The sequence below is a fragment of the Aplidium turbinatum genome, chromosome 2, assembly GCF_918807975.1.
Source record: "Aplidium turbinatum chromosome 2, kaAplTurb1.1, whole genome shotgun sequence".
Taxonomy (NCBI): Eukaryota; Metazoa; Chordata; class Ascidiacea; order Aplousobranchia; family Polyclinidae; genus Aplidium; species Aplidium turbinatum.
Window position 1 is genome coordinate 34,415,398 of NC_137473.1, and position 21,188 is coordinate 34,436,585.

The 21,188-nt window shown below is 35.5% G+C and overlaps 1 long non-coding RNA gene across 2 annotated transcripts; it reads left to right on the forward strand.

Annotated features, from left to right (window-relative positions):
- The first annotated feature begins 731 nt into the window (after nucleotides 1-731).
- Nucleotides 732-19,935, forward strand: LOC145765551 (uncharacterized). Of its 2 annotated transcripts, none has more exons than XR_014288584.1 (2): nucleotides 732-1,004; nucleotides 19,589-19,935. It is a non-coding gene; the product is annotated as an uncharacterized LOC145765551 (long non-coding RNA). The 2 variants fall into 2 exon arrangements; XR_014288585.1 differs by lacking the exon at nucleotides 732-1,004 and adding an exon at nucleotides 8,087-8,206.
- The last annotated feature ends 1,253 nt before the right edge of the window (nucleotides 19,936-21,188 follow it).

The following is a 21,188-nucleotide window of genomic DNA, read 5'->3' on the forward strand; positions in this document are numbered from 1 at the left end:
GACAAGGAACACATAAATGTCATTCCAATCATTCATTTTACAAGACTGGCCGCTATTGCAGAACGTGAAGACGATGTTGAGAAGTAGCCTACTTTTCATTCGAAATGATACCATATCCTCCTTCACTGTTGAAGGATGGACTTATGAGAAAATCTGATAAAGCTGCTTTGAGAACAGCACTGATGAATAATACAGAAGCTGTTGGTAATTGGACCAGATTGTATGTTGTTGATGGAGGTGCCCTACTTCACGGAGTCAGATGGTTGAAAGACTCAACATTCGCTGAATTGGCTCAACTCTATGTATCTTATGTTAGATGACACTATGGTTCTGCTCATGTTATCTTTGATGGATATAAATACGCTTCTACTGTGCAAAGTCATATGAACATATTTGACAAACTGCTAGTAAAAAGTGTCCAAATGTTGAAGTGGCGTCTATCAATTCTGTACCAGCTACACAAGATCGTTTTCTTTCGAATGAACACAACAAAGCTCTACTTATTGATCTGATTTCTGAGAGTTTGAAGAAAGATGGACAGCAAGTAACTACGGTAACTGTGATGATGATGCTGACACTGAAATTGTAGAAACAGCAATCAATCTTTCTGCAAGCACACGAAATCCTATTGTTGTTGTAGCCGACGACACAGACATCATTGTTATGTTACTTTATCATTGGAAGGGAGATTTTCAAGATGTTGTATTTTTCCAAGAAAGGGCTCAGAAGGGATGGAGCATGAAAACTGTACCACCACCACTGGAGACAATCAGAGAGCATCCTCTGTTTATTCATGCATGGTCCGGCTGTGATACTGTTTCGGCTCCATTTGGAAAAGGAAAAGTAAGCTTTCTCAAGCTTGTGAAAAAATCTGATGAACTGAAAGATTTATCTATGAAAATGAGTGATGTTTGGGAAGACCAAGCTCAAATTGCAATGTTAGCAGAACCAACCTTTGTAGCAATGTATGGTGAAAAGAAATTTGAAACCTTAACGAATCTCAGGTTAGTTTTAATAGTATTGGCTCAGTCAGTTATTGTATAGTGTATACATATGTATTGCTCACTGAAGATCACTTTATATTACCCTAGTAGCCTACAGAAAATTAAAGAACCACATAACAAATCAGCATTTTAGCACGAATCTCAAAGACATTGCATTTGTGAATAAGGGTGCAACATTTTAACTAATTAACGCAGAAGAGAGGCAATTTAAGATAATTTCCTTGATCTTTTAAACATCCCTGTAATAAGTTATCATTTCATATACCTTCCATTACTATTTTACTTTGGACATAGTTCAGTTCAGTTGTTCAGTTCAGTTGTTTTTTTATTTCTGACCATCATATCAACACAATACACATCAACATAGCAAAGGTCAAGAAAAAGGTAGAAGCGACAAAACGCGAACGTTAAAACGTGCTTGTGATCGAAGTAAGTTATTGAGTTGAAAAAAATTTGGCACGGTCGCAACACCTTCACAAAAATTTAAGATATAAAGGGAAAATTAAAAAAATAAAAAATGTTACAAAACAAATAAACATATAGCCTATAGGCTATAACTTTATTAGCCTACATAACTTTAGCTGATATATTGAAGATTTGTATGGACAGTTGCTATGAAGATCGGCCATGGTGCGTTATCAAGAGTGCTGATGGTCGTAAGGGGAACACGTCTTGATGCGTTTAGCTCATAGCAAAGAGCAAGGCAGGCAAAGAAAACCCCACAAAGGGTGTGTTGGAACCAGAAAAATGCCACCAACAAGCAGAGCAGCTCATTACCATGCTCTTCGTGCACATCATCAAGTAACCATATGGAAATTTTTAAGCAATAGGGAAATAGAGTCAAAGGAAGAGGAGTGGGGCTGGAAACTTCAAGACAACAATTATTCTCCAATAATGACGGACAATAAAGTTTCTCCAGAGTGTCTCCTGCAGGTTATAAGATGCAAATGCCAATCAACGAAAAATCAGTGTGGTACAAAGAGATGTTCATGTAAGAAGCATGGCCTCAGTTGTGTAACAGCATGCAGTGGTTGTCATGGTGAAGGATGTGAAAATAAAGAGGTAAACAGTTCTTCAGTTCAATGTCTTCTAATTTCTTGGATAATCAAGCTTTTAGTCAATTAAGATGAAAATAAGTGTATAACGCCATAATTCATTACAACAGAAGCAAGTCATGTGACCATTATTTTAGTTGTTTGGAGTGACTTCAACTATTTATAGGCTATGTCAGGTGACATGCAGTCAGATATTTCATAAAGATCAATGTTATTAATTTTAGATACGGTACTCGAAGTTTACGAATCAAGTGATAATGATAACGACGATGATGATGGACGGAATATCTTTGATTTATTCTAATACAAAATATGGAACATTTTTCATATTTTTTTTACATAATTTCTACAATTTTGCTATTTACCGGTCAACATTTTTCAGTGTGGTGTAGCCTATTTTAATGTCAAAAATATGTTAATATTGGTTTGGGAGTAATTCAGGATAAAATATTCCAAAAATTATAGATTCAGCAATTTTTGAATTTCTACACCTACAATTGGTTTAAATTTTCCACTTTTATGGAGACTTTTTGTTTATATATTAAGTTTTCCTAAATCAGTTTGAGGAGTAACTTCTGATGGGAAATTGTACACTTTTTCGTAAGCTCTGGTTTAACCATGGAGTAATTCATTGCTTGTCACTCCTCACAAAAATCCGCCAGGCTAAAGCCTAATGGTGGATTCTGCCTTATAGTCCGCATTTAATGGCTAATAACTTCAAATGTGTGTATTTTTTGACCATAGTTCTTTTGTGAAAGTGATTCAGTATGAAATTATCTTTCGAATGAGGTATAAAACATCAATTTTAGACGATTTCGAATTTTTGGCTTATGGGGGCTACGGCCATTATGGAAAAATGGCCAAAACTCACTATTCCCAAGGGGGAATCATGGGGCTTTTTTTTTGGTGACTACACATCACCAATCGAACCTCCTGACAAAGTTTCAGCTTGGTATTATTTTTTTCCGGGTCAAATCATTCAGCGACTGGACTATCAATGCATAGCAAAGCAATATCTCAGTCACTTAGCGCGTGACTTCTGAAACAAAGAAGCTTCAAGATCGAGCGGCGCTGGTTCGACTCTCGGGGCGTGCGCTTGAGCAACGCACGTTGAGGACTGCTCTCCATTTAGCGGCAACTAATGGATGGAATAATTCCTCGGTAACAACACTTACATTTTTATTAGAACTAGGCCTACAAAATTATGCAAATACCCTCTGAACAACAATTATCTGGAAAGTGTTTGATGGAGTCAAATCAGCTAGAATATTCATCAGGCAGACAGAATTTCATTAGACAATCAATTGAATTATAAAATCTCCATAATCTCTTATAAATGTTACCACAACCATACAGTGCAAACTCCTTGTGACCAACATGGCTGGTGCTGTTATATCAGTGTAGGTGGGAAAGATTGTGAGCACTCCGCCAAATACGCTATAAAATGAAGGCACAAATCAATCCTTTTTGCATTGACTCATTGTCTGCAAACATTGAATCAATGTAAAAAGGACTGATTTGCTAGCTGGGATATTCTGAGCTCGATGAGTTTTATATCAATGCACGGTTACAATCAAAGCATCTACATGAAAGTTTATTAACAAAAGTGCAATGAAATATATGAGCAAATGCAATACATTGAACGATATACAGCGATAAGCAAAGTCCTGGTTGAAAAATACCATAACGTTAGATCTCTTTTTGCCAGACGCACATGAATAGGCTACTTGCTTAATTTTTTAATACAAACTATTTTCACGCCACTTTAAAGCCAGAATACAACGTTGACAAGCAAAAAGAACAGCCTTTGACTGTTTCACTAATACATTTCCTATTTTTGCAATAATATTCATTCGAACGTCTTTGAGGTGTCAAAACAAACAACTAATTGCCTTTACATTCAGGTTGAAAATTTTCCGAGAAGCAGACTTGGTCTGAGACCAAGTCTGTGGTCTGAGACCTCCCTGCTGTCTGAGACCAATGGTCTGCATTGTTTTAGAAAGGCAACAGATAGTTATGATTAGATACAAAGTTAAATGGTGACGTATGCCGCGAGGCAAATCAAGATGTTGCAAATGCAGAAGTTACACTTGTAAGCTTAGGCTAAAGCAGAAATATACTGCAAAACTAGACGAAACATTCCACTAAAAAGGTGTACGACATGAAAGATGTGGCAAACTATTTGATAGTACAAGAACATGAATATTGAACATGTGCAATCGCGATGTGGCAGGGTAGGTAAAATTTGATTTGCTCATTTTAGGGTAACGCTGAAGCATCAGTAACGAGATTAATTGGATAAGATGTGGCTGCTAGGGTGGAATGAAAAAAAAAGTTTTTCATATCAAAATAGTGACCTTTAGACCTAAAAAACAACTTCCAAGGTGATTTTGGTCTTCTGCCACCTGTACCCAGATGGCCCGAAAGGTCATGTAACCTTCAAAATCGGCAAACATTTTATAACTTGAGAGGCGGTTAGCTTGAATGCTGGTTTTGGACTTATAATGCTAAGAAGGTCCATGTTTATTATGCTATATTAATACAACATTTGCTTCTAAAAGTATCACGACGATCGCAAATTGGCAAAAAACACATTTTACCTTAAATATCAGCGTTGACGCAAAGAAAAAAAAACTGTATATGCTGTGTACTGTAGAGGACTAGAGGTGTGCATTTAACAGCCTATTCTATACCATTGCTAAGCTAGTACAATAGTATACCCTTAAGTATTATGCAATTACTATGTTACACTATATACAACAAAAATTGGGTTGTTTTACAGCTTGTGTATGACCACTAATTCGTACTACTTGATAAGTTTTCGAATTAGTTCAGCACAACATGAACATTAAGAGGACATGTCTTATTTAATTCAGTTCTCACTCGTTATGACAAATGGTTTTTAGCTCAATTTTCTTTGAAGATACATGATTTCATTATCTGCTCAGTGTATATGCCATTACTATATTAATGGCTAATACATTAATGTCATGTTGGGGTCAATTGATGCTAGCTTGCAACTTCTTCAAGTAGGAGGATTAAACCATTCAAAGTGTTTGACGCTTGGGTGTTGAATACTTTGCTTTTATGTGTCACGAGAAAGAGCATCATCTGCTTTAAGTACATTAATAAAATATGCAATAAAACTTTATTGTTCTAGATGGATTCAAATCAAACAACAAGATTACTGATGAATCAGTGAACTTTTTTAATATTGTTGAAGGACAATAAAGTTTCCAAGATATAATGTTCGGGAGGCTGTTATTAAGGTTTTTTAAATAAATGCATAGTTTGCTCATGACGTAAATGTGCTCCTTGCAATGTTGGGTAACAATGATGAAAGTGTCCGTCATCTAGCAGTGAATAAAATACTTATCATTAGAGAAGTGACCAATAAATATGGCATTGTGCAGACTGATGACCAGTTAAAGGGGTATTAAAGGAAAAACCTGACTTGGCAATTTTCCACGTTCTTTGTGTTTAACATGCTACCATAAAACGATTTTCAATAAAATTTTGCCCCATTGCGGTCTGACCACCATTGTGCGCGCGCTTTTGTCAGAGCTTTCAAAACGAGATTGGCCTGAGCAACGAAGCGTGCGACTGTAAAGAACGTCATAAAGTCTAGCAGTCAACCGATCACGCAATAATTGTTACTGCGGGCGATTTGACTGTAGGCTATGTATGTATGTACATCAAAACAGCACATTTCAACATCAAAACAGCAGACAGTTTGCTCAAAACATCAGATGTGGTAACGTGGCTTTTGTTATTGCTGGACTTTATGACGTATTCTTGAGCTGTGTTTGCACGTTTTGGTCATTTTGAAAAAAATGAAAATAAATGAAACACTGGACTTTGGGCCTTGCCAGCGCCATTGAAAACAAATTTTTTTGGGTAATTGTTTTTGAAATGTATTCTTGAATGTTCAGTTTACTCATTTTAATGCTTAATTCCGGTTTGAAATTTTCCTTTAGTATGCCTTTAAAAGATTTTAACACTGATGAAAAAGGAATACAAATGCATTTATTTTCACAAGAGTCAGTTCAATCATCAACAGCTGAAAATCGATTTTGATCAGCAGACAAATGGATCAATTGGATCATCTTCAGTGAAGCTTCTTCAAATATCAAAAACAGATTTTTTTCAACTACCAGAAGATTCATTGTGCCACAAGTAAATATTCATGCCAAAACGTGTTGTCACTTGTCTAATTTAAATTTAAAAGATATGCAAGAACCCTATCTGAAGGGTTTACTCTGAGGTTATCTCCACTCTCTTAACCTCTTTGAAAGGGGATTGGTAAATGTGGAAGTTGAAGCGATTATAGACAAATTAATTCTGGAGCATCCATGTGATAATTGAAAGTCATGTGAAGTTGCTCACTGAAGCATCAAACGTTGTTAGTGGATTCCAAGGAAGAGATGAACATATAAAGCAAAAGATAAGATCAAGAAAAGTGATGAAAACCTTTAACACAAAGAAACAGTTTAGTGCATACAAATTTGTTTTTTTTTTTTTTCTATCTTGATACTTAAATGATACTGAAAATGATACAGCAATATTGTATGGGATGCAGGTGGTAGCCCTGACAAAAACACAAGAAGGGAAAATGTAAGCGGCAGAAATAAAAATGTTGCGATGGTCTCTGAGGTTAACAAAGCAGAACAGAGTAGGAAATGAAATCATCAGAGAACAAATGCAAGTCGGAGAGTTAGAAGATAAGCTGAGAGACATGCCTTAAATGGTTGGGTCACATCGCAAGGAGACGAAAAGTCACATCGTAAGACAAAAAATACGACAATTGAAAGTTGTTGTTTACCTTAAAGGCCGAAAAAAAGATGGAAAGATGGTGTGACAAAAGATATGGAAATAGTAGGAGTGAAGGAGAAAGATGCTGCTGACAGAATGATGTGGAGGAGTATAATCTGCACCAGCGACCCCACCTGAAGTGTGCAGATGACCAAAATTACCTTGGATGTTGTTTTAGGCCTAAACACCACTTTTGTAAAATATCTGGTTTTTTGATATGAAAAAATTTTTTTTTACTCCACCCTGGCTACATCCATTTCGTAAGATCATTTTTTATACATCGACCAATAGCGCAAATTTTTCATAAATAGAGCAAACGATGTTATTGAATAAGATATTGGGATCATTGATAAGCTATGATTCAATCCATGATTAAAAGAAATGAAAAATGTTGTGACAAGGAAACGAGGCAGAGCACTTATCACCAAAGAGTAATTCTTGGCAGTTGAACTTCATTCGTGGGCACAACAATTTTATTTCATTAGTACAAACGGCAAAACCGCGAGGGGAGCATTTGAAACAAACTAATATCGTGTTTAGGAATATTATTGAGTTGCAACATCAATTTTACGCTTTTTCGTATGTCCTGTTGTCAAACACAATTCTTCTTTCTAAAATCAGATTGTAAACGTGATGGGTTTAAAATGTGAAATCTTTTATGATCCAGTAAGATTGCCCACCAAGAATTTCAAATCCAAATAAACACAAAACATGGCAAATGGAAAAGATGTCTGACATCATTACAAAACAACAAAATTTAATACTAATAGCTACGTTCAAAATGCAAACATTGTGATCAGTGATACAAAACCTGATAAGCGATAGAGATTGCACAGGTCTAAAAAAGACTGTAAATTCTATTTACTGAAAAAAATAGTACGATTGTTTAAAAACAAATCATGAATTTCTCAAACTATAAAAAGACTAATATGTACAGAGAGGAGAGTGCATTAAACTAAAATGTTACCAGACGTTTCTACAACGTTAATACTGTATTAAGATCTTATCAGAGCAAAATATTCAAAACCGCACTACTAAAATAGAGATGCTGCACTAACTTGTCAATGGAAAAGTATTTGAAAATTTAGATCATTCAAAGCAAGCTATGACCTCAAAACAATAACTTCATCAAAAATTGCAGCGAAAATCATTAATGCATTAAATAGAAGTACGACTGCACGAGTCCATTATTTAATTAACTTCATATATTCTTTCAGGTTGGCAGGCTAAATTCACTAACAGTATTGTGCTGATAACCTAATGTTATTATTGTATCCAAGCATATGGCTGGACATTGAGTTGACAATAATTTGTGAATCTGTGAAGTTCTAACAGGCAAGAAATGCTTTACTTATTTAGCTAAAATTTTTTAAGAACACTTGGTAATACTTTTGTATAATGCACCCTACTCTCAGAAACAAGATGGCACAAGTCGCAGTTCTCATGTTTTTGATTTCTTTGAAAAAAAAACTTATTGGCACCTAAGAAACACAGCGATCGATTTTTTTGTTTTATAGCTTTCATAAGTTCATGCTCTTATTAACTATTGGCACTACCAAAATATATTTGCTTTATTGCATGTCATCTCAAATCTGGCAATTAAGATAAGCACCTTCAATATTCGTCTAAAGCAGTGGTTCTCAACCTTTTTGTCTTGGTGGACCCCTTTTGGTGTCTTCGAAGCGGTCGCGGACCCCTAAAAATTTCAATTTGAAATTTTGGTATATCGCGTTTCCTTATGGAATCATATGTTACATAAGTTTCAAAGCAACACACTTAAAAGAATTTGCTGAATTCGCAACGCACTTGACGATTGATGAGATTGACGAAATTATGTTATGACTTATGAGCTATATGTTGGCACACAGGATCAAACATCGGTAAGCTATATGCTCATTTGATGTTTTTCTATAACTTTTATCAAAAGTTAATAGAATACTTGCGACTGTTACAAAGAATTTCTCCCTTTTTTCATTTGAAATCAATATTAATTCGTTATAATCACAGTCATTGCAAAACTGTGAGTGGTGATAGACTGCTGACTAACGTTTGTATTTCTAAATTAATCATTGATCATCAATCTGTTGTCTTAAAAGAATTTAGTTGAACATAGCCAACATAGCCTTATTAAAAGGTTTAAGTAATTTATATGATATTTTAGTTAAGAAACCAAACCTTTGTGCAATGTCCTTTGCAATTTCAAACGACGCACCAGTGCGTTGCGACTTACAGTTTAAGAATCACTGTAGGCTAATACATAAACAAAGCACAAACAATTTTTAAATTTCTTAATTTATCCGTCATGTTGAAAACTCGGAAACTTTTGCGGATCCCCGGAAATCGCTTCACAGACCCCTTGGGGTCCGCGGACCCCCGGTTGAGAACCACTGGTCTAAAGCAAAACTACAAAACTTTACTGTGACACAAAACATTAAAACAAAGCACCAACACAAGCTACAAAGCATCTAGTGATACTTGTGTGTTTTCTACGGTGAATATGGAGGCGGTTCACTGTTGGGGACTGATCCAGGATAAGATGGTGCATCTACTGGAGGCTTGAAGTTTGGGTTTGTCGCAGGCTGAGTGTATTCTATTCCTTGTGGGGGTTGCTGAGAATAAGTTGGGTATCCAGGATTGGGAGTCTGGAAAGAAGCTGTTTGTACGGCAGGCTGTGGGGGAAACACTTGTGGCTGCTGCTGGGGATATCCTTGTTGAGGAGGGTAATTCTGCATAGGCTGTTGCATTGGATATGCTTGGTTGCCATGGTATCCAGGAGGGGGGCCACTCTGGGGTATATGTTGTTGTGGCGCTACTAAGTAATATAAAAACAAATTAGTTATCACTAATCAACGATCACTACGACCTAACTTTTGTCATTAAAATACAACAGGAAAAATACAAGAATTTCTTAACATTGTGTAAATTTCTTCATTTTTGGTAGTAAAAAACCATTTGCAAAAACTGTACATACCAAAATAAAAAAATATATCGCATTTTTATAATTTTTTTAGATATTTGAAAGTAATTCATTTTATTTTAGTTGCTAATGAAAATATATCATATATATATACCTTTACATTTTGTAAATATGAGTTAATAGAGCATGTCAAATTGTCAATGATGGTGAAAGAAAGCAAACATGGGTGTGTCGAAATAGTATGTGTAATGTGTTCCACATGTATGCTTGCAGGGTAAGTTATGTGATGTACAATGTACATTCTAGTTGAGATTGATGCAAGAAAATGACCTACTGTGTTATAATGGAGTGCAGTGCATATTGTTAAAAAAACACCCGACAGCAAAAATGATTAAGCGTCTGTCATTGTGGAAGAACAAATACAGCAAGATCAAGACAGACAGTTTTACACTCGTGCATGCTTGAGCAATGCACTTCAAGAGCAGATCTCCATTTAGTGGCATCTTGTGGATAGATTGATTCACAAACAACTTTTATAACACTGCACTGTGTAACTTGACCTGCGACAGTAGTTTAAGCACCTAAAAGTATGTAAAACTGCAAGGATTATCCTTTCAAAGAAGTTTTCACTTTTTCACTCCAACAATGAACATTTCAGGGCTGTGGTGTCAGGCAAAAAATGTGCGGCTCTAACTCCTCGGTTTATAACTGGCCAACTCTGACTTCAGTGTTGCCGGATTTTGGAAAGTTGCCAATTTTTTATCAATTTTTAAAATTTAATTTTACTAAAGTTCTGATCGAAATTAAATTACTGAACTAATTAATTCAGCGACTATCACAAAAACTAATAACTAACACATACCTTTTCTAGTGAAGTTCGAAAGCTCAAAACGAGAACTAAAAACAATACTTTGAAAACCATTGCAAACAAAAATCATTGTGTTTTGCATAAAGCCGGAGTGGACCGCTTTTTTAACGACTCTGACTTCGGACACTTCAAAATCCTTCAGACTGGAAGACTTTCCCAATCAAATGAACTTGGTTGGCTTTGAGCAGAAAACTAAATTAGCATTCTTGCAGTACCGTAGCCTAACTTAGAAAAATAACACCTTCAGCTGCTTGCTTTATATTACAATGAATTAGGTGAAAAGAATCTGCCCCCTGAAAAGATTGAGACAATGAATTAAACCTCACCGAAACCACTCATTGCAATTTTCGCAAACTTTTTAGAATTTGATGGGTAACGCAAAAGTCGCTGATTGGAGTTTCCACAATTTTTTTAAATTTTGTTAGGGAAAGTTGGAAAACTTTTATTTGTCGAAAAGGGGTTAAGGTTTAGGTGATGGGTTTGTGGTGGTTCATAACAATTCAGTGATTGATTTTCAACAAATGAAAGAATCCAAACACTCTCCAACAATAATGAAAAATTTTCGTGGAAACTGTAATCAATGACTTAGCTGTAATCAATGACTATGAAATAGCCACCACATGGCACAGTTTTGCACTCAGGGGTGAGACAGATAAGGGCTGGAGAGTGGAGATTAGGGTGATGACTAAAAAAAATTTTTTTTGCCTGCTATGGGAAACGATGAACTTTTTTATGTGTACCAAGAATGTGAAATTTTTTTTTGAAAATTTTTCAAAAACCTCCCCCACCAATTGATTTTTCTGACGTCACCTAAGTACATTTTTCTCCTTTTTTACTCCTCATACATTGTTTAAACTTGTTAAAGACTCCTTACCACACTAAAAAGGTGGCCCACAGTATGGTGAAGATTTTGAAAAAAAAATTGTCGAAAAAAGTCAAGGGGGTTCTGAGATTTTACCCTTTTTGTCATTATTTTTCGCAACAGCGCCTCTAGCGGAAAATTTTTAATTAGTGTAACTTCAAGAATTCTTAAGCGATTTCGGTAAATTTTTTTGTCAATAAGCTCATTTTGAATGCTAAGGAGGTTTATTGTTACTTTATTTTGATATATTTTTGTCACTAGAGGGCACTAGTGTTTTATATCTGAACTGATAGTCTATAAAGCTAGACCAGATAAGAGTTTTTAATAGCATTGCAAGTTGCTGAGAATTTAAAAGAATAATTGAAATCATTTGATCTATTAATTATTAGCAGCTTGTTGTACTGTACATAAAATCTTGATAGTGTAGCCTAGTCTATTTAATGGGCCTATAATACGCTCATGCAATTTATCATGCAACTGAATTCACGTTAGCCTAGTTATCGGGTTAGTTTTTTAGTTACCGGTATTGGGTTTTGGAGTTGGGGGTGCTTAACTGGTTGTTTTGGATTGCATATCATGAGTGAGATAGATTTCTGCCACTCCTTTTTCATTTGTGCGGTAGCTCATTCTTTATGTAGTTTAATGGTAATAAACATGGTGAACCAATGTTTCGTTAATCCTTGTCCATGCAACTGTTACGAAATTGAATAATGGGCCTATAGATTGTTAATTAGCTGTAAATGTTGTCCAGAGCAGTTAATATCGTAATTATATGGCAAAAAAAGATTATCATTTTTAGTTTTGTTAGGAATTACCTGTAACCTATACCATAGGCTACTTTTAAAAATATGTCGTTTTTGAAGTCGAATACTGCTGTTTCCAAGAAAAAAGGAATTTGGGCTGCAAATCTACCCTCCTCCAGCTACACCAAACGACGAGACCTGCCAAGAATGGAGAATTTGAATACCTGTGTTCGGCTGCCATCAAATTACCAGGTTTTAGGTCGATATCATGTGCTGCTGGAAGCTGAAAAGCTAAAAAAAAGTAAGAATGGCAACAATACAAGAAGAACTGACCCAGTTGTGGCAAAAATTTAGTTTTCCAGTTCTCAGGAAACAGGTAATCAATGCCCGTTTAGACAAGTTGGTTTCACAATACGAAAAATCCAAACGAAGGCCAAACGAAAAATTTAAAGAAGACTTACCTATCATTTTTGATATAACTATAAGTGATGGAAAGTGGCTGTCTAACGAAGATAAAGAGCTTTACAAAAAGCAAATTGAGTCACGTGGAAGAGTTGGCTACACCACTCTGAAACCTTCCTCACTCTCTGCAATACACCCTTCAAAAAGGCTAAAGTTACAAATTCCTCCTGCTTCAACAATACGTAATTGTCCAGCAAAGATGGTGATTCTGAAAGTGACAGGGCCTCCAGTTATTCCGAGAGCATAATATCAGAAGAAGAAGATGGGTTTGAAAAGAAGAGGAGATCGTCAACATTGTCAGTAACAAAAATGGTGGTTCGCCATTCTTTGTCCACCCACAAAGCATCGGGTGTGTGCTCCACTCTGAATGAAGAAGGGGTTACTCTCCCTACTCTATCGCAGTCTGGTGTGTGGCGTAGTGTTATAAGAGCTGGAAACAACGAAAAGGATAAAATAAAGTTGCTGTTGAAAGAAGGAAAATATTAGTGTCTCCATTTTGATGGAAAAAGGTTGTCTGGGAAGGAGTTTCAGGTGGTTTGCCTCCAAAGAGAAACAAATGAGGTCAAACTTGGAATACTAAAGTGCAAAAGTGGATCTGCTCAAGATATTTATAATGAATTGGAACGAATTTTAAATGAATATGAAGCCTGAATGAATATGAAGAAAAGAACATGGAAATATACGATAAATTTGGGTATCATGCAGTCGATTTAAGGATTTTGCAAGTTTTACACTAAAAAAACAAATTACTGCCATCTAGTGGTAAAAATGTAACAACTAACAAACTACCAAGTCACCCAGTATCAAAAATAAACCATCTGACAAAAAAAAATTGTCGAAATCCCTTAAGAATTCTTGAAGTTACACTAATTAAAAATTTTCCGCTAGAGGCGCTGTTGCGAAAAATAATGACAAAAAGGGTAAAATCTCTGAACCCCCTTGACTTTTTTCGACAATTTTTTTTCCAAAATCTGCACCATACTGTGGGCCACTGTTTTAGTATGGTAAGGAGTCTGTAACAAGTTTAAACAATGTATGAGGAGTAAAAAAGGAGAAAAATGTACTTAGGTGACGTCAGAAAAATCAATTGGTGGGGGAGGTTTTTGAAAAATTTTCAAAAAAAAATTTCACATTCTTGGTACACATAAAAAAGTTCATCGTTTCCCATAGCAGGCGTTTTCGATTTCCTCAAAAAAAAATTTAGTCATCACCCTAGTGGAGATACAGTACAAACAAAAATTATTGAAATTCCCATGGCTGAGTCAGATAGGTCCAGCAAACTTTTTCAAAGGCTTCACAACAAAAAAGTTGGAGAACCAATGCTGTAGTTATAACCAGCAAATCATTTTACTCTACTGGCACTTTTAAGTGTGTGTGCACTGTGCAATTGTGCATGTATATAAATATTGTTTGAGTAGTAGTGTAGGCTATGTCTTGTGATTCACCAACTAGCTATTTTGACTCGTCAGATAATAAAATCCTGCAGTGGTAGTGTGACTTAAAATATTTACACTTCTATATGAGCCTTTTTGTTGGTCTGTCACAACAGCTTAAGTCAATATAATATTTCTACCTCCAATTTTGTGTTTGAGCATAAAACGAATTTCTTCAAAGCAAAAAATATATAGTAGCCTACATTCTGCGTTAAAATTCAGATTAAACAGTTAAAATTCAGTTAAAATTCAGATTAAACACACTACAGAGTAAATTGTCTAATGCTTAGTCAAAATTTGTTTGTAAGTGGCATTCATACTTATAATTTTAGACAAACTTTTTAAAAGAGCAAGTTTAAATACAAAATAGTTTTACAACCCATCAGTAGCATTCAAATACCTGTAATGTTTGTTGTGGCAGTAGTTACTGTACGAGGCCCTTGCACACCGCCATGTTGAGAGTATTTACAGCAACAAACACATGCAGTAATGCAACCACCGATCACAATTAGAACCCCAACAACAATGGCAACTATGACTCCAATGCTGAAAATTTCAATCATCGTTTTAAAGCCAATCACTTTGTAGAAATGTTGATTGCAAAACCGAAAAATATCAGACATGGAAAGATGCCCCAAAGTAATAGCACCAATCAGTTATTTGCAGTATGACAAAGCTGATCACATAACGAAAAGAACAACCAACCACAACAAAACTATTGAGGGAGAAGGTCAGAAATATCCCACAGCTTCTACTGTATTTGTATTGGTTGCATCTTGCATAGGCATCATGGATACCAAATTTACACCTTTGTTTATCAGTGTGTGTGAAGCTTAATAGTTTCCAAGATTGGCACATCTAGAAGTCAGTTATGCCTACATGGAGCTGATGAACCTTTAGTACACTTACATTACAGAGGAAGCAGCCACTTTCAATTAAAAGTGACATGAAAAATTCAACTCAATGCAAATTTAGTTAGCCTGCAGTATATCTCATATTGCTTGGTTTTTTTTTCGATCATTTATCAGTCATTGACCAATTTTTTAGAAAAACGTCCGATAAAAATATAGTCAATTCAGTCAAAATGTTCGAAAAAATATGTCAATTCAGTCAACGTTTCTCAGCGAAACTTCATGTTGTAGCTACGGTAGTTAGAAAGTGCAAATTTTGGTTTGTACCATTGGCTACTCGAAAGAAAATATTTTCATCAGAAAAAATGACCGAATTTTTTAAAATCATTTCGGACAAATGACCGAAAAGTCTCAGTTAAAAAAAACAGTCATATTGTTTGGGGACAATACAAAATATGATTATTATTACGCGATTAAGGGGGCACACCTCCCTAGAAAAAAAATTCCCACAGGGCTTGCGTTTCACATTCTTACTTGTAAGCAAAATGTCATCAACAAAAATCTTGAACAATGACAGGCAAAAAGTACAAAACTTACAAGTCAGAAAATTACCTTTTATCATAGTAGCCTAGCTATCAAAATCAATTCATATTTTTTATTCAACATGAAAGAGTATTGGTATAAAACATGTGAATTTCAGTTCTTAAGTTTCGTCCCCATTTTTACAGGTCCCCAAAGTTTGGCCTCAGCAAAATGCATAAAGAAAATTGAAACCTTTATAATCATATCATGCAGTTCTCTGTCAACTTTTTAATCTATATTTTTGGATTCCTTGGGTCTTAAAATGTCTGTCCAGCAATTTTCAGCCATATGGTATGATGACATAGGCGCCGACTTTTCAAAAAACCTTGGGGGGGCGAAAAAGGTGATGACGTCATAACCGTAACGCTATTTTACTCAATTAAAATAGTCTTTGATTAAGCTTAGTGTCTTGTTTATATTGACAAATAGGTCACAAACCGAATTCATTAGAACCGCTGCTTGAAACGATTAGTTTTACGCATGCAGACGCAGTACACCTAGTCGTAAAAATTTTGATATTGTTAGCTCGTAATTGGAACAGTTGGAAAACAAGACGATTCGTTTCCGTTTCGTGCGAGTGAGTAACAACGATCAAGACAGTAAAGTTATCGAAATAAAACGCAAAAAATGATGATCTCAAGCAGAGTGAAAACCCGCTATCAGTTATATTAACCTCGTTTCGCTAATTACTTACTTTCAAAGCGTTGACAACGGCGAAGTGTTTTCTCTTCTGTTTTTTATCGAAAGTCTTTGTAGTCTTTTATTGAATACAGTAGGCTATATACTCGAGTAAAGGTCGAGATGTTCGCAAGTGATTTTCACCTCAAAAAGGCAAGTTCAACTAACACGTGGACATGCTGTTGTCTCCAGCTCGGCAGTTTTCAAAATGAACGCACTAAAAATCATTGTCGACGTAGATTACGGAGTGTGAAATCGCGTCGGCCTAAGTAAAAGTTTTGAATACGTTTATTTGCAGTGATTCAAACTTAATTTTCAAATTCAATGATTTCTTGTCAATTCTAAACTTTATGCATTTGTTGAGCAATATGCAAAGCTCACGAGACAAAACAGAAAGAGCTGTTTTAAGAGATCATTTTTTATTTTTGCGTGTAGGATATAATCGTTCTTATTATTACATAACATTCCATGATCGTTAAAGTCGATGTCAAACCTGAGCGGCCGCATAAAACAATGATGCTAGGTTAGCTAGGTGATAATAGCGGTAAGAGACGTCGTTAATGCAGGCAATATCTGCGACCAAGACCATTAAACACCTTTTCTTTTATCGGTTTTCGATTTAATTCTCACACATTGCAAAGAAAACAATGCGTTCTTTTGAATCATAATTGTCTCACAGCGGGAATACCTCGTTGAAAATAGCGCATCTAATTTAGCTGGTTTACTGTCCAGCAGCGTAAGTTACTTTACCATCTACTTTGAAATTTCCATACCGTATGAGAAAGCCATGCGATCAGCTGCTGTTTTGCGGGCAAGAACAACGTAGGCTTTTCTTGCTTTCGGCATTCTTTAAGTCCGTTTAAATTATCTAAATCTCTTTCGCGAACTTTTTATCTTTAAAACACCACTTGGAATCACCATTTTTGTAGCCCCTCAACCATAAATTTACGGGGGGCGCCGCCCCCCGGCCCCCCCGGAAGTCGGCGCGTATGTATGATGATCATATAGACTAAGGAATTAGAAGTATGATATGAAATTGGGCAAAGTCGCTGAAGTGGAACAGATAAAAATGGCAATTTTTCTAATGACCATAACTCCACTAATATTTCAAAATTTTCAATTTTTTGCATTCTTCATATTTATTTGATCTGCAAGTACTACAAACTTCAATAAAATCTAAGACATGTGATGTAATTTTTCCAAAAAATGTGCTCATTTGGCATGGATTGACCCTTATCTAAATAAGTTAATGGAGGCTTTTTAAAAAATAATGTTTCTGTAGTGAAATTTAATTTTTTTGGTAGATGCACTCTGAACTTTGAGTGTTTACCCCTACTAGCCTTCACAGACAAAATTTTTCAAAAACACTCTATTAATTGGTGGTTTATACTTTAACAAGCATTGCTGTAAACCATTGGTTTCCAATCGGGGTGCCATTCATAATACTCTGGGGTGCCGCAAACTATTTCTCATAATCATTTTTTATCTGTCTTCAATATTTCTAAAACAAAAACAAAGAAATCTTTCCATTAATTACACAGCATCTCAAATCTTTGTAGAAAAATTTAAGAATTATTTTCCAAAGATATGAACAGAAAATTATGCATCGGTAAGAGATCCATTTTCATCACCGGACTCTCATGTTATTTTGAATCTCAAAGAGTAAGTAACTAACAGACATGACATGCATAACGACAGAAACATGAAGCTGATACACAGGAAGATGCTGCTACATGAGTTCTGGATAAAAATTCGAAATAAATATCCTTGTATTGGAGAAAAGGCATTAGTGATTTTACTACAGTTTTCCACATTATACCAATGCGAGATTGGATTTTCAGCTTTGACAAACATAGAAAAATTAAAAGGCTACAAGAAAGAAAGAAATGAGATTAGCTTTATTGAATTGTGTGCACTCAGATATAGGCTAAATGGGATTTTAAGGCAAAACTAAAAACAAATTTCACACTGACTTCGAAATAATTAAACTACCGGTAATCCGGTATAGCCTACTTTGCTTTCTTTTCAAAATGCTGTTTCAGAGTGGCTTTCATTCTTCAAGAAAACTGCTGTGTTACTTTATTTATATTGATTGCTGACGTTGTTATTGTTAATTTGCTTTCTTAAAGGCACAATAAGCAAACGACAAACGTGTCCACTGTCCACCTTTTTCCACATTGCATTAGAGCTTAAAGTCAAGCAGAGAAGCTATAATTATGAACACCATTCTTCAAAGTTTTTGGTATGAAACGGTTAAGGTTTGTTCCTACAAACTGCTACAGGGGTGTCGCAAAATATTTTTCTCTCTTGTAGGGTGCCGCAAGCCCAAAAAGGTTGGAAACCACTGCTGTAAACTATCAGAAAAATTGGATAAGTGGTTTGAGCACGGCAGAGTTGCAATTTTGGTAACAAAAATCAGCATTAAACATAAAGTATTTGAAAACAGAAAAAAATATTCCTATTTCATCTCCAAGAAGACTGGCTCTCACAGGAACTCCATTATGAGCAAAAGATCTTTTAACACTTATTTCAAGCTGTTCTTGACAAGATTTTATATTATTTCTAGAGATATTTCTACACCTATCAGACAATGAAAATGAACAAAAAAGCAGTAAAATTAAACATTTTTTCACAAAAATTAGGTTCAGAATTGCTAGGTACATTAAAAAATTGCAATTTTAAGATACCAAGAGTTTGAATATGGAAAAAATAATTACACATTCTGAATCCTCATTAAATTTACTGTTTAAATTTAAATCAACTAAAATAAAAAAACTGATTTTGACCGCTCCCTTAGCTCAGTGGTTACGCAGTACGCACCCGGCTCAAGATCATGTGGAACTGGTTGGACTCTCGGGGTGTGTGCGTTTGAGCAACGCATTTCAGGACTGCTCTCCATTCAGCGGCATATAGTGAATGAAATAATTCTCCGGCAACAACACTTTAACAAGAGGAAAACTCACTCTGTGAATCTCGGTAACCGGCCCTGCGTCAAGAGCCTCTACAAGTATGTGAAACTACCAGAAATAACCTATCAAGGCTTTGTACGTCTGAGGAAAATGATTCAAAACCAAACCAATTGTTGAAAATTAATACTTTAAAAAGGTGTGCCACTGTGCCCCCTTAATGTGTTTATTTATGTTTAAAGATTTGTATTTTTATACGTATGATAAATGATGATGACACAAGAAACACTTTGACAGAAAACCACAAGGTTTGTTAGTGCTTTTTGTCTATATGATATGTTTGCTGTATGTACAATTGACTTTAATACCGTATAATATAATGTTAAATGACAAATAAAAAATCTGTCTATTTCAGGTGCTTTCAGTTTCCAGTCCTGGTATGAAGACCAGCTACATCATGACGAGCCTAACCATAAAGATCAGGTGCCGTTTTGAGTTACATGCAAACAAAAAAGAATGTACAAAAACAATAAACTAAGTAAATTCAACTAACCTGATATTGATGGCAGCATTGGCGATTGGTTCAATGTCACAAAATGACGAACAAAAGCCATTACAGCACTCTTCAAAGTCGGAAGAACATTCAAAGTCAAAAGAACACTTCATCTTATAGAAAATTGATTTTTAGCTATTTTGTGAAGTGAACTTTAGTCAAAACAATAAAGAAATCGTTTTATTACAGTACAATAAAAAACCTTATCATAATGCAGAGAAGATATTGTGACACAGCAATTTTACACAGACATGAGACATCACTTTAAAAAGAATTTATTACACATACAAGAATTGTAAATTTTAATTCATTGTCAACCATTGCTTAAAACAGAGTGGTGCAACTGTTTTCATCCGCCCCGATAGCTCAATTGGTTAGCGCGTCACTTCTGGAACAAAGAAGCTTCAAGATCAAGCGGCGCTGGTTCGACTCTCGGGGTGTACGCTTGAGCAACGCACGTTAAGGACTGCTCTCCATTCAGCGGCATCTAATGGATGGAATAGTTCCCCGGCAACAAGACTTCAACAATCGGAAACTTCACTCTGTCGATCTCGGTGACCGGGCCTGCGTCAGTGATTCAAAGCCTCTACAAGTATGCGAAACTGCCAGGATTAAGCTCTGCAAGAAGCTTTCCCAGTCCGAGGATAAAGATTCAATCAATCAATCAATTTACATATAAATGGGCTAAATGTGCTTAACTAAATTAGAATGTGGGTCACACCATCATTTAACATTAGACTCAGAGGCTATAAGTTGTCCGTGCCAGCAGTGGCTGGTATGTATAAAATTAATTGGGCTTTGCTTTATTCTAAAGCCTACATAAACATTGAGAAATGAGAACACATATGATCAATTGATCATTGCCCTACATGGGTCTGCTACTATTCAGTGAGTCCGATTCGGCAAGTTCCTAACCTCTAACCCTAAAACGGCAATGATAATTAGGCTACAGTACCCGATAATAAAAAAAAAAAATTGAAAAAATTACCGAATAGGGATCGGACTCACCGAAACGGGCCATTCCGGTCCTACATAGCGTACCCACAGTCTTGCCAGAACCAAATTTTAAAAATGCCAAATGCACCTAAAAAAAACTGCCAAATGTTATTTTAAGCGAGTCAATCTATAAAAAAGTGTGTAACTACGATACATATTAGATAATGTGTTAGAGATGCAACCTATTTCGTACCTTGAACACTTCGTACCCTCATTTCGTACCCAGAAAAGATCGAGAGAAAAAATTAAAAAAGCCAAAGTCGCTGATCGCAGTTTTCGCAAACATTTTAAAATTTTCCACTGAAAAGATTGAGAGAAAAAATACGGTAGCACAAAACTGAAGTTGGGGTCATTCCATGCCAAATGAGCAAATGGCTTACACCACATGTCATAGATTTTATCGAAATTTGGCATACTTGTAGTTGTCAAAGAAATATTAAGAATGCAAAAAAAATTTTTGAAAATT